This window comes from Protopterus annectens, chromosome 13.part0 (assembly GCF_019279795.1).
Source record: "Protopterus annectens isolate FY-2018-M chromosome 13.part0, PAN1.0, whole genome shotgun sequence".
NCBI classification, from domain to species: domain Eukaryota; kingdom Metazoa; phylum Chordata; order Ceratodontiformes; family Protopteridae; genus Protopterus; species Protopterus annectens.
In genome coordinates, this window is record NC_056747.1 from 1,341,745,457 (window position 1) to 1,341,760,992 (window position 15,536).

A 15,536-nucleotide genomic window follows, 5' to 3' on the forward strand; every position below is an offset into this window, starting at 1 on the left:
GTACATGAATTATTATAGTATTACATACCTATATGCGTTTTTTATAAAATGATTGATGTATTAATGGTTTCCTTTAGAAGAAAGATTAGTTTTTCATGTATTTAGTGGAGCACAATATATATTCTGTGTTCTACCTGTAATTTGCATTGTACCTGCTTTTTGCACTGCAAAGTATTCTGCCCTCTTTGAAAATTTCTGTGTTAACCTGTAATGTTCATTGTAAATATCTATGTCTTTATTTCTGTTTTTATCCTCAGAGGTTATCTCCCCAGGCTATAGCATATATTCTACCTGCATTTTGCAATGTGAGGTATTAAGACCTCTTTGATAATTCTGTGTTAACCTGTGATGCTATTGTAAATATAAATATTTTTGTTATTTTCTTGTTTTGCACAGAGCTTATCTCCCCGAGCCTCTACTGAAAATGGACATGTATCCAGCTAGACTAGCCCGGTCAACAAATGTAAAATAAATAAATCAATAAATAAATCATGTGGGTGACTACTATAGTCTTTAGAACACATGTTTAATTGATTGGATGATTTGATTGGATATGCTGTATTATAAAAGCAGGTATTTTATTGTTGTGTGTTTTCATGGTCTGATGAAGTGGATAGTGAAAGCGCTTACCGTTGTGCACAGTAAATGAGTTTTTATTTTATATAGAAAGTGAATACTGGCGTTATTTGCAGTTCTTGGTTGCCTTTGCTTCTTGTTTTTGTTATATTTAAACCAATTGTAAACTACTGTTTGAAACAGAAACTCCCTCTCTTAAAAAAACAATACTACTAAAACCTCATACAAAAAAATTCTATTAATAAGTGTTAAGGTGACAGTAGACAATAATAAATAACAATACATTTCTACAGCCCTCAAAACACTAACTGTTCCCAAATAAGCCTGGCATTATATAACCTCTATTATAGCATATGCAAAAACACTAGAATAAATACCATCTGATGATGTGTCTGTGAAATATGTGATGAGAGACTTAGGGACACAGGTGGACAGTGGTCTCACCTTCGATAACCGCATCACCACAAGAGTCAGGAAATTCTTCTATGTGGCACACCTCATCACTAAGGGCTTTTCATCCAGAAAAAAAGGAGGTCATTGTCCCACTGTACTCATCCCTCATTAGACCCATTATAGAGTATAATTTCCCGTTTGGTATGTACCTCACAAGACATCTGCAACAGCTGGAAAGGCCAAAGAAATACCTCACTAAAAGAATCACAGGCCTAAAGCAGATGCCATATGCTGACCGCCTAAAAAAACTCCAGCAATACTCTGTGGCATATCGTCTACTCAGAGGTGATCTCTGCTTAACATACAAGGCCATATCAAACCCTGAGCTGTTGGACATGCTCCACTTAAAGAAATCCCAATCCCTCAGAGCCAAAAGCTCCAGGGATCTAAACCTTGTCATCACAATGAACAAAACATGGTGGAGGGATAGGTTCCTGGCCCAGAGACTCACCATACTCTGGAATATACTGCCCATATATGTCAAGCAGAGCGCCTCCTTGTCCCTCTTCAAAAGGAACCTTGATGATTGGATGGGAGAAAGGAAATTCACCCCGGGGATCATGTCAGTCACCCTGCTAGACAGAGGTCCAGAGAAGTAAATATTGTGGGAAGAAATATCCAGGGAATTGTTATGGCTACCCTTGCATATGCCCTAGGGCTGATAGCCTAGTATGAACCATGAACCTATGAACCTATGAAACAATGATGCAAGGAAATACAAATAAATAAACCCTATCATCTTTGTAAGCTCTTTAATTTCAAAATACAGCTTATAGAGTAGGTTGCATTTATGTCTGGGAAATTATAAGCATTTAAATTAATTTGCCAATACAGTTCTAATTCCTCTAATTGTAGAGGCATAGGTTCACCCATGATATCAATGGGTACTTGATTTATGACCTTATATTTAAATTTATGTTCCTTATTGGACAAAATATGTTTCACTAAAGCATTTTCAATTTTCCTTTAGTAATTGCATATTGGTGTTTGTAAACACGGTCACGGAGTCTACACTCCGTTTTGTCAATGTAAAATGCAGGGCAACACTGGCACCTGGCTAGATATACAACATTCTTGGAATTGCAATTGAATCTTTGTTTCAATTTATACTGAATATTATTGATGTGGAAAGAATTACCAACGTCAATATAGATGCAGAAATTACATGATTCACACTTAAACATGCCTGTGATTTTAGGGGCACTTCTATGATGTTGTTCAAACATATTTTTCAAATTTTTGACCCTTCTGAATATCACTTTCGGAGTGTCACCCAACTAGCTAAACAACATCGGGTTAGTTCTAAACAATTCCCAATTCTTCTGTAAAACCTTAACTATTAGCTGACTATCACATTGAATGTAATAATGAAGCTCAGGTGAAAATCAACTTCAGCCCTTGCACTATGGTCCTGGGGGCTATCTATGGCCACTTGATTCACTTCATCATAAGCAAGAAGTTGGACTATATCCCCTTGCTTCACACCAAGAAAAGGGCTATACACATTATTTGTCCTCTTGAGTTTGACCTCTTCAATCAAAGAGTCCAATAACTCCTCAGGATAATCACGACTTAGGAACATATTTTTAACAGACAACATTCATCTAAGAAATCATTGTCCTGGCTAACTATTTGTGCTGCCCTCACCAACTGGCCTTTGACAACCGACCATTTCTGATGGTGAGGGTGACAGCTTGAAAAATGCAGAAAGGCATTAGAAAGTGCTCTTTCTGTGAATCTTAGCTACAAAACATTGTTGCATCATATTCTTTGTCAAACAGACATATATGTAAGCAATTTCTTCTGTATCCTTGTTATGCTCCTACCCCATCCTTATAATGCTCCTACCCCATCCTTGCTGTGCTCCTACCCCATCCTTGCTATGCTCCTACTCCATCCTTGTATGCTCCTACCCCATCCTTGCTATGGTCCTTCATTGTTCACTTCTCTAACTAACCCCATCTTTGCTCTTGGATTCTTCCTATTAGTAGCACCCCTTTCCCCCTCCTTCCTTAACCGTGCTACAGCAAACCACATTCCAAATTTCTCTCTAGCTTCATAGCTTTTTCTTCTTCAGCTAAATCTCAGGTAGCATTATGGTATCTCTCTTTTTCATTATAATTTCTTCCTAATCTTTTTTTATTTTTTTACTTCACTGGATCTTCTACTCTTCCTACATTCCAGGATATAAATATAATGATGCCCTGCCTCCCCCCATATCTGTACCTCTTGTGTTAAATTCCCTCCTCACTTCCTGGGCTACATCTAAACAGAGCCTTGGGCCGACCCCAGGTTTATACCTGGTTATATGAGCCTTGACAGCACCATAAGGTACATTGCTAGTTGCTCACATGGATTGCGATAATGCACTATTACCCCTGACTTTGTTTAATGTTTTTATTCTTAGTTGTCTCACCTCTCCAATTATCAAGGTTTTCAACCATCTATAGCCACCTTGCTTTAGCTCAAATGTGTACATAACCCTTGGCTACAACCTTATTTCTTCCCTTTACAGCCTGTCTACTTTTATTTTGTTTACACTTACTTGCCTTATTCAATATGTCCTCTTTCAATATCATGCAGTACAGTGTGGCACTCCTACTGAATTCTCCTTGTATCTTAGCTACTAAAGATTATTTTCATCTTCTTGGCTGCCACTACCTATATATTCACGGATGTGGATTAAGACGTGCATTTACATGGAGTTGGGATCTGTTATATTAAAGAAGGAAACAATCCCCTAGATTTACTAAACTTCTGTGCAGGACTAGCTTAGTCCTTCATGGAAGTGACCATTTAGGAGCAGGACGGCAGTGTGCCATGCATATTAATGAGGTGCGGTGCCTGAGCTCCTAATCTTAGATGGAGCATGTAAGAGAGCAGGGGGCATGTCTGAGAGCAGAGCTCTCAGAATATACACACCCCCACAATGAAGGACAGCAGAAAGGGCTAAGAAATTAGTGAGACCGCTCATAGGTGTCTGCATATCCCCACCAACAGTCCCCCTATGTACAACAGCAAGTATATAGAAATAAAATGAACAACCCCTTTTCTTTTTTAAATCCAATTAAAGCTAACCATAGGTGCACGGGTGTGCCCATTGCTTAGCTATGGTTAATGCAGCTTAAATGGCTGAAGAGGATAACAAGGAATATATATGCAAATGAAGCAGTATAATAATAGTGTAGTGGGCAAAGCATTTGGCTTATGAGCAGGAATTGCCGGTTCGAGTCCCACTACAGCACATTTCATTTTCCATGGCAAAGCATGTTATGACCAATATTTTTGTTGCATAACCCACTAAATAACATATATTTATGAAGTGGAGTACTGCAGTAAATGCACATGTGAGGTGTCAGTGTTATAATGAATAAAGCACTAGTAAGCAGGTTTAAGCACCAATAAGCAGTAGTAAGCATATTTACGCACTAGTAACCGAGTTTAAGGCCGTTTGCTTGAGGGAAAGCAATGCGCACACAGGTTAAGCAATTCTGAAGCTAACTCTCTGTAAGCATATGTAACCGGAGGTTAGCATTGCTAACCCTTGTGCAAACCCACACAAACCCACTTACAAATGCTCAAAAGTGCCTTAATCACTCTGTATCCAATGGCCCTTGTTCTGCCCATCAACAAAATAAACAGCCTTGCAGGTCTTGAACCCAGGACCCTAGTCACAGTAGTTAACCACCAAGCCATCACAGCAGTACAGATGAATGAGGTATCATCAAACAAGTCCTCACTATAGTGAAATCTAACTGAACCTGTGAAAGGAATCAGTATATAGTCATATGTTCCATATCCCACTATATAACAAAAAATATGTGAACTGGAGTACAGCAGCAAGCCCAGAAGTGAGGTATAATTGTAATAGAATGTTGAAGTCCCCAATAAAACACAAGGACCCCATAGAGTGTACGTACACAATAATCATGGATACCAGGCAGATATATAAGATATAATAAATAAGAAATCAATGCAAAAAAGAAAAGAAAATGCAAAGTCTAATGTAAGCAACACTAAGCATTGCACAGGCCAGCATAGGAGGTGTAAGCAATGTGTAGGCAAGCTAACTCATTGTGCCCAGTGGTATACCCCTTTAAACAATGCCAACCTTAGGTAAGCAGGTTTGCCCATAGTTTAGCCCTTTCAAAACTGGCCAATCACTGAAAAGTGTGGGAAATCGGCCCTACTTAAACCCAACAGGCAGGAATACCTCTCATAATAGGTTATAGCTTCCCCTTTCAGGCACCATGTCAGGAAGGGGAGAGGGAGAGTGCTTTTGGGTGCAGCGCTGGTGCATACAGGGTCCAGAGTCATGGGAGGACCCCTTGTCAAAGACCATGACCAGAGACTGCTGCAGGATCAGTACCTGGGTTCCCAATATAAGGTGGAAGCATGGGACCGTCTCACCTGTGACCTCACCAGTGCCACTGACATACCGCAAACTGGTGAGCAGGTCAGACATCACTATGCCGACCTGAAGAAGCATAAAGGGGACCTCTTGGACCAGTGGATCCAAGACGCTAGAACGGCAGGCGCTGTACCAGCTGTGTGTAAGTATCACACTACTATGTGTGTATTAATTGCCAGCTCATGTATATCATGGATAGGTATGGCTAAATATTCCTCGTATGTCTTCCACAGCTGCAAGTGAGTGGGCTGTGAACCAGGAGTCCCATGGAAGTTGCCTGGAGAGGTTGCGATTTGAGGCAGGTCAGTAATACTTTCGCATTTACTGTTATAGGAAATAAATCTAAAAGTATTAGTAAATTAATTGCCTGTATAAAACCTGTATTGTTTAAGGCAAGTACTGCATACACTGGAGAATATGGTAGGAGGAGTCTCATATAGTTTGCATGTAAATAAAAGCATAATAGCCTGACAATAAAGGTCTAACTGCTAGACTGCATGTGTATACTCCGGTATCATATGGTAATGTAGATTTGCAATCATGTAATAGTACTGTTGCATTAAGCACTGTTACCCACAAAAACAAAAGGAAAATCTTATTAAGAAATTAGAAAATTTGTTATATGAATGTCTATTGGATAAATGGATAACCCCCAATTTATACAATTACTTTTCAGTGAAGAACCCCCTCATCCCTGTTATTCAAGGTATCCCTAAAATACATAAGGACCCTGTAAATCCTCCGTTAAGACCTATAGTGTCAGGAAGAAGCTGGATAATGGATGATATATATATATATATATATATATATATATATATATATATATATATATATATATATATATATATATATATATATATATATATATATATATATATATATATATCTATATATATATATATAGAAAAAACATTGAGACCCTTAGTAGATAAGAATAAAACCATCTTGAGGGGTACGAAACAATTTTTGAATGAATTGTATGAGTTTTTTATCAATAGATGACAAGTGTTTGAGTAATGTCAAATTGGTAACAAGGGACGTCCATTCTTTATTTATGTCCATACCTAACAATATGAAAGTAGACATGCTGAGAGAATATCTGACCATGGAAGGTTCTTATGATCAGAGTAAAATAGAATTGATATGTCTCTTAATGGAGCAGATACTCATTAATAATGTAATGCTGTTTGAACATACACTACACTTACAAAAAGAGGGTGAAGCTATGGGCACTTCCAGTGGAAATAGTTACACTAATCTAGTTATGGCTTCATGGAAGAATAAATGAGTAAATAATGAGCAGTGGAGATCCATAATATTTTATAAGTGATTTGTGGATGACGTGTTCCTGTTATGGGACGGGGACCAGGTAGGACTAGAAAGGTTCTTTGAAGAAGCAAACACCAACACCTCTTTTCTGAGCTTTGAAACAAAGGTGTCAGATAAAGAGATCAACTTCTCCGATGTTAAATTAATTAAAACAGAAGAGGAGGAGATTTCTAGTAGACTATACAGAAAGGAATGTCATAGAAATACAATTTTAGATAGTGGAAGTATGCACCTAAGACACATTTTTAAGAATGTAGTTAAGGGGCAGATATTGAGAGTGTCCAAATGAACATAAGGTGGTAGACCTTAAGCAAAGATTCAGAGAGAGAGAGAGAGAGAGGTTGCATAGATCATACATGTAATGTTTTGGTAGGAGAAAGTGTTAAATTAAGGGCCACAGGAGGTAAACCATATTTTGCAGGAAGGGTGGCTGGTGATGTAGAAAAAACGACAAAATAAAAGTATTAGTAGTAGTAAGAGTCCCTGCACAATATCCCAGTAATATGTCCCTTGTAACAGGAATAAACAGCAAACATTGGCCCATTCTAACACATGAAGCCAGGATAAAGGAGATAGTAGGAGAAGATCCTAGTTTCTCTTTTAATAATACAAAATCTTTAAAAAGATACCTATGCTATCCCAGAGATGATAAGGTGGGAAAAGATGGAGAAATTGCTCTAGGAAAAGGAACCATACCATGTAAAAAATTTAACCTATGTAAATTTATAGATATTAACAATACTTTTTCTCATCCTAACACTGGCAGAATATTTACATTCAATGTACAGGCCACGTCATACTAAAAATGTTGTCTACTTAGCTGTATGTGAAATCTGCTCGAGTTTTTATGTAGGAAAAACTAGCAGGGAACTTAGATTTAGAATACGTGAACATCTTTTACATATTAAAAAACAGAATTTTATAAATGCTCTAGCCAAGCATGTTAAAAATACAGAACCAGGACATGCATTCAGGTTCCAAGTAATAGAAAATACAGATGAAAATGAGAGAGGAGGGGATATGACAAATAATATTGAGACCTCAGAGTCACGCTGGATTATTAGGCTTCACATCCACCAGAGATGGAATCAGAGAGGCAGAGGCAAAGAAAAGCCAGGGAGGGGTGTGAGAGTAAAACATAAGTATGTCTGTGTCACACAACTACCAGTACAGGGTATCAAACCCCTAATGACTATGTAGTGTTATCACATGTCTATGCAGTTATTGGATGCACCACACAGGTTACATGGTGAGTGACATCTGCAACAGGGATATGGTAGCTATACAGTAGGTGTAGTACACATGCCTGTCCACATGAACAGGTGCCAGCATCAACACAGCCACACTCTCATAGGGATGCACACACATTGACACACATGGCAGAGTTAGGAATACAACTCATCACTAGTGAGATTGACACAACACATTACTGTGCAGGTATCGCATGCACCACAGGGTTCATACAGAGATTATATGGGAAAAGGGTATGTGGAGGTGTCTGGCATTAGACAGCAGGCTTCAGTATGCCAATGGGGATTGTATTTGGAGTGGATGTGGTCATGCGCATCATACAACACGCACACAGACACAGGGTGCCAGTACTGACATGCATGGGTGCATTGATTCATGGGTGTGTACAGGTCGACTGTGCCAGATGGCTATACAGGGCTAGGTGATGGGTATACCTTGGCATTAGGCCACATGACAATGGTCTGAATTGTGGCTCAGGGGTGTAGTGTCTGGAATTGACCACACAGGTGGGTATTGTATTCACCATCCAGTCACCTGGATGACTATTGCATGTGGCCAATGCTGTGCATTGTTTGCTATGTATGTGTTCCTTAGTCAATGACATGGATGGTGTCTGGGATGTGCACGCCTCCCACATCCATGTATGTGGAACTGTTAAATAAAAAAGGTATTTACAGCTAGGGAGTAAAACACTTTAATATACAAACACAAAATGTAGGTAAGCGCTTTCGATGTTGCCCTCTTCTTTAGACCTTATTAAAAACAGAACATCTACTAAAAGTTTAAATAAAACCAACAGCCAGTAAAAACAGGCATTAGTTAATGAAGCAAACCTTTTTTATCAAAAGAGGTTTTAAAGAGACAGCACTGTTCAAACCTGGTGGAACATAAGCTTTAAAATCAACAATCATTCTTAGCTCAATATACTCTGTCTCATTATATAGATCTCCCTCTCTTAAACTTTCATTAATCTTTTGCAGAACCAAACACTTAAAATTAATGTTCACTCCACATTCAAATATGTTTGGCTAGTGCATTACTCAATTTGTTATTACGTATATCGTTCAAGTGCTCTAGCACTCTCTCCTTCAACATACGATTAGTCTTACCTATGTAAAAACATAGGTTGCACTTATCCATGTACACTATGTTTTTGGTATAACACTCTGCATAAAAAGAAAACTCTATAGGCTTTAAGTACACAGGATGCATAACCATACAAGTGGACCAGATGTTACAACAAGCTTTACAAGTCCTGCAGGTATATGTACCCTTATGTTGTGAGGTGAACTGCTCATAAGACCTATTATGTTTATAACACAAGCGTTGCTTCAAATCTTTACTATTCTTAAAGCTGAATTTGGGAACAGGTTCTATTACCTTACTTATTTCAGGATCTGTTAGTAAAATAGGCCAGTTCCTTTTCACAATTGCACAAATCTTATTGACATCACCAGAAAAAGTCAAACACATCCTATTCACTGCTTCCGTGCCTATAACCTTACTATCCTCTGAAGTTATAGGAGACATATCAGAAAAGAAAGGTTTTGTTTTATTCCAGTCTAACATATTCACTTATTTTATTACTCTATCCATTTCATCAATTTTTATAACCCCTATTCTTAAGATCTGTGCATAATATATCAAGTGCCTCTTCTAAACATTCTGAATCCGTATGCAATCTCATACATCTAAGTACCTGGTTCTTTACCACATTTTTAGTAATGTGCCTAGGATGCATGCTTGAGCGATGCAGAATATTATTCTTTCTGCATGTTTTTCTATATAACCTAGTTACACGTAGAACTGTACCTGGGGTGTCTGTGCCATGTTGTGTACACAGATTGTTATCCTCAGATGTGCTAGTCCTGGCCTTATGTGGTGGGAACTGTTCATGGATGTCACGTTGACCCAGAACCTAAATTGATAGCATGATACTGGTATTCCCTGGTGTCAGTGGCATCTGTCCATACAGGGCATGTTTTCAGGCATGGTATGTCCTTTGTGGGTCGCATTTGATGGCACCACAGGTGTTGCAGGTGTCCAGTGGGGAACATGGGGAAGGTGAACTGACAGCATGTACATGTCTATTGGACTGATGGCCAGGGTGCCATGGCCATGGTAGCCCACTGCAATCACACCATGGTTACTATCAGTGGGCAATATGCAGGGTACTACCAACATAGCGGCTTTTGCCTAGGTAAGTGTGTGTATGCATGAGACATGGGTTGAGTGTGTTCTCTGGGTAATACAAGGGTTGCTCACTTTGTTCACCTGACCTTGATGTTATATGTAGGGGTATGGAGTTGCACCACAGCCTCTCTGCTATTTCACATCTGTTATCCCTGTACAGTAGACATTGTGATATATACTAGAGCCACCATATAAGAAATTTGCAAAACTCACTTCCCATTGAGTCCAGTTGTTACACACTCACAGCCACCTCCACATCGGATACGAATTACAAACACAGACACTCACACATACACACACACCTGTCATGTCTGGGATTAGAACTCCTACCTAACTGTTTATTACACTGCAGCACTATGCAGTTACAGGGCACACCATGAAGATTACTGAAGTACTCCTTCCCCAAAGGTGTATTTCACAGTGAATGACAACAGCAGGATTGCCAAAGTAGGGCATTTGAAGTGTAATGAGTGTGACTAGCCTAAAATGCACTGCTCCCTACACAAACACAGACATAGAAACACCCACAAAACATCCACAACTGCCATGTGTGGGGATAAAATCCCTACCAGAGCTCTATGTCACACTACAGCATGAAACAGTTACAGGATGCACCATGGGAAGACCAGGAGTATTTCTTCTCCAAAGGTGTATTTATTTCACAGTGAATGACATCAGCAGGATTGCCAAAGCAGGGCATTTGAAGTGTAGTGAGTGTGACTTGCCTAAAATGCATTGCTCCCTGCAGATACATAGAAACACACACAAAACATCCACAACTGTCATGAGTTCTATATCACACTACAGCATGAAGCAGCTACAGGATGCACCATGGAGATTACAAGAGTACGTCTTCCCCAAAGGTGTATTTCACAGTGAATGACATTAGCAGGATTGCCAAAGTAGGGCATTTGAAGTGTAGTGAGTGTGACTAATGTAAAATGCATTGCTCTCTACACAGACAGAAACACACACACACACACACACACACACACACACACACACACACACACACACACAGTTGCCAAGTCTGAGTTTAGAACACCTACCTAGCTATTTTATCACACTACAGCATTACACAGTTCACACCACAGAGATTAGTGAGCTACAACTTTCCCAGAGGTGTATTTCAAGGAGGATAAACATCAGCAGCCTTGCCAAAGTAGGGCCTTTGAATTGTAGGGAGTGTGACTAGCCTAAGAAGGCATTGCTCTCTACAGAGACTGAGACATACAAACACACACACAGTTGCCAAGTCTGGGTTTAGAACTCCTACCTAACTATTTTATCACACAACAGCACGCAGTTATAGGATGCGCCACGGAGATTACTGGGCAACATATCTCCCAAAGGTGTATTTCAAGGTGGATGACATCAGCCATCTTGCCAAAGTAGGACCTTTAAAGTGTAGGGAGTGTGACTAGCCTAAAAAGCATTGCACTCTACACAGACAGTGACACATACACACAGCTGCCATGCCTAGGATTAAAGCTCCTATCTAACTAGTTTATCACACTACAGCAGTACACAGTTATAGGATGCTCCATGGAGATTACTGGGCTACAACTTTCCCAAAGGTCTATTTCAAAGTGGAGGCTTGTCATAGTAGGGCTATGGGGAGGGCAGTATGTGTGCATGGGCCATAACCCATTCCGCTAGAGGTTGACACATCACATGCGGGTACATGCAGGGTTATATTCCACAGGTACACGTATACAGCTGTTGGATGAATACATCCTTGTACAGTCATGTTGCACAGCTAGCACTTGTACCATATAGTCCGTAATGTTGACAGATAGCAGTGGCTAGTATCTACAGTTAGTGACATCTGAACATCATTGTGGTTGTGGCCCTTTGGCTCTGCGCTGGGTAGGATAGGCCTCATAATGGATGGCTCCTTGTCACAGTCAATCTCTTCCACACATCTATGTATGTCTACGTTTGGCTTATTATAGTGTGTTGTCCTTGCATATATGCCTGTATTCTTATCCACTGTGTATGCAAAGCATGAGTGGTGCATACTGAGGAGTGTATGCACTAACTGCAACTGCCAGATATGTCTGGTCCACTGTTGTTTGCAGACATGGGCTTCATTTGTTCAAGTGTGTGAGCATGCCCAGTATGACCTTTCAGTATGTTGTTGACTGACATTGCCTTCATTTCTCTAAGTTTGTGAGCATGCCCAGTATGCCCTTCTGTATTGAATGTGTGGATCAATTCCAGGTAATTTGTACTGCAGTGCAGACCTTTGTGTTATAAACCTACGGGTAGCAAACTGTTTCTGCAGGGTATCCATCGATCAATTGGCAATATGGGGACAAACTGTGCAGGGGATAGTGTGTAGTGTAGGTGATTGCGTCTGTGCTGCTTCAGCTGCATGGTACTCCTGTTAGCAGAGATATTCAGACATGTGTACTGTTATACACAGTGATGTTTTCTGTCCTCATGTACTGTCAGGTGGACATTCTTGCTCACTGTGATGATTTGGGGGACAAGGGTGACTGCAGCTGTGTCTGGTATTGTGGGCAGACAACTACATATTCATGGTAAGTTATGCCATTCTGGAGGAGGAGCTGCAGACACTTCCTGCGGGGTCTGTGCATCCGGTTCAGCACCTTGGTACAGTGCTGGCAGAGGATCCCATACTTGTACACCTATTGACATGACAGTATGGGGTTATCTTGCTGTGGCAATGCCTCTAAGCTGTACAGATTCACACAGGTTACCCAGAGGCAGGGGCCATGGGTCATGACATTTACCCTATTGTGGTGTATGGGTAGGTGTGTAGCCACCCATTTATGTGTTTGCAGCCAGGGATAGTGTGTGCACACAGCTTGGTGTCAGACTCTGCACATTCCGTGCTGCCCATGCTTCCACCCCCGCTGTTATTCTAACATCTTCCATACATTATGCATACATTCTCTGATATGTTCCCTAGGGGTATCACCCCATCACAGGTGTGTATTAGTGTTGGTCCACAGTTCATGCAGTGGGACATTGTGGACATGTTACTGTGGTTTCTCCACATGGCCTTGCATATGGATCATGTGGAGAGTGTTATGTTGTTATTTGGGTGTCCATGACATAACATGCATTGGCAGTACGTGTGAGACACAGGCCTTTGGCAGAAGCCTGTGGGGCATTAGGTGTTGCTGCAGGCCAGATGTGGCAGCCCATTGCATTCTGTCAGGTCTACAGTCCCAGACCACCATAGAGTACATTCCTCTGGGGTGACAAGGTAGGTGTAATAGGTGTTCATGCAAATACCTTCTATCAGTCTTGATCAGGTGGTGTGGATGCTGGCAGGGTGCTACCTACAGCTAGGGACACATCTGCATGGGACACCAGCACTGCATGTTGCAGTCTTCTGCTATTGCCATATACAGGTGGGGTCTTACCGTACCCATTCCCCACAGCAGGCATATGTCCAGAGAGGTGCCTGTGGGTGGTGTTTACATGAGCTGGGTGCATGTGTCCTATGAACACTACTTGCATCTGACACACAGATATGCATGGGGCATTCCAGTTATGCTGGCATGTGCAGGTGAATCAGCTGATTTCCAATACATCAGTCCTACCTCCTTTGTGATCTGCAGTTGTTCAGGCAGACATCACCGGTATCCCCTACGACAGGTCCAGTTACTGTGATGCATACCTGTATGTACAACTCCAAGGGTGTCTCCCTTTCACAGTGACACAATATATACTGTATGTCTGGGTTACTTTCCCCTGTGTACGGCTTGTATATCTAGTCCAACAGCCATGCCATGTCAGTCTTTCAGATGGCGACACATATTACCACCATACATTTACAATGTCTTACTGCTAGCATGTGTTATACTGGTGGGAATTGTCTTTGGTACTGCAGTTGTAAGGACTTGTCCCTGTCATCAGCAGTAGTGGGCAATGACCACCAGGTCTTACCTCAACATGCATACATACTGACCACTCTCACACATTATGAAACATACACCATCCTAACACACACAGACCTGCATATTGTGCGAATGCTACAACCTATCCTGCTGCCTTGGCCACCTCTGGGCATCTGTGCTCAACTCGTATTATACCTACTCATACATGTTACTACATTTCTACACAGGATTGAGGGGAACACCTGAGTGCCACTACATTTTTACATTGGATTGGGGGAAGGGGCAGACCTGTCTGTTTCCACATGTCTACATAGAAGTGAGGGGCACACTTGACTGTTACTATATTTCTACATAGGATTGTAGGGGGACACACCTAACTGTTTCAACATTTCTACACTGGATTGGGGGGGCACACCTGACTGTTACTACATTTCTCCGCTGGATTGAGGGTAGGGGCACACCTGACTGTTTTTACATTTCTACACAGGATTAGGGGGGGGACACACCTGACTGTTTCTACATTTCTACACATGATGGGGGGCACACCTTACTGTTTCTATATGTCTACATAGGATGGGAGGGCACACCTGGCACTTGCACACATTTGCTTTGACTGTTCTAGTATGTCAGGTACTCCATTTCATTCGGTATTCTAACCTATCATATTGACTAGAGGCATATCAGTGTACTACAGGTATTTTTTGCCCTACATATTAGTGTCTGACTTCCTACACTTCAGGACTAACATCCCACTGTCTGACCTGCTGTAATCTGTCTGTGTAGGCTTTGGGGGAGGTTACCCATAGGCATCATTCAGAGGCCATAGCCCAGGCTCTGTTGTGTTTGTCTACACCTGTCCTGCTGGCTGAAACTGTTGTTAGGTATGTAAACCTCCCTAACTGGCATGTGTGAGTCATATGGACACACATGTCGCCCAGCACATTTCCTGCAGTGGGTTTTGTCACCTTGTGTAGTACTGGCTACTATGGTGACTCCAGTATGTGTTACAGATGTCATGGTACCATTATGGGTGTCTACTATCTGCTGCCATACCATTCAGCCACCCAATTCCCTTGCTCACATCCATACCATAGCTACAGGTAACGACACATTCTACTCCATTTGGCAATCGGTAGGTTGATTGACTTACCTTGTGGGTATGCCAGGATCGAGGATGGTGCTGGAGGGCTGCCTCTGTTGGATGCACATAGTACACTCCCTATACATGGTTGAGCACAAGTAGTGTCATGTTTGGCATCCCTTTTACTGTATGTGCAAGTCAGAGAGAGGTGTCATTCCCTGGGTCCCTACTGTGTCAGTGTATGTGCTATGTGTTGCCTCTTTGCCAAGACCAGGGCATACTGGGCATGCCTCCATCTGCCTACTGAGGCAGGCTCAGGTTGTTCCTCCTCTGAGTCATGCTATGCCTGTGCAGGCCTTGGTATTGG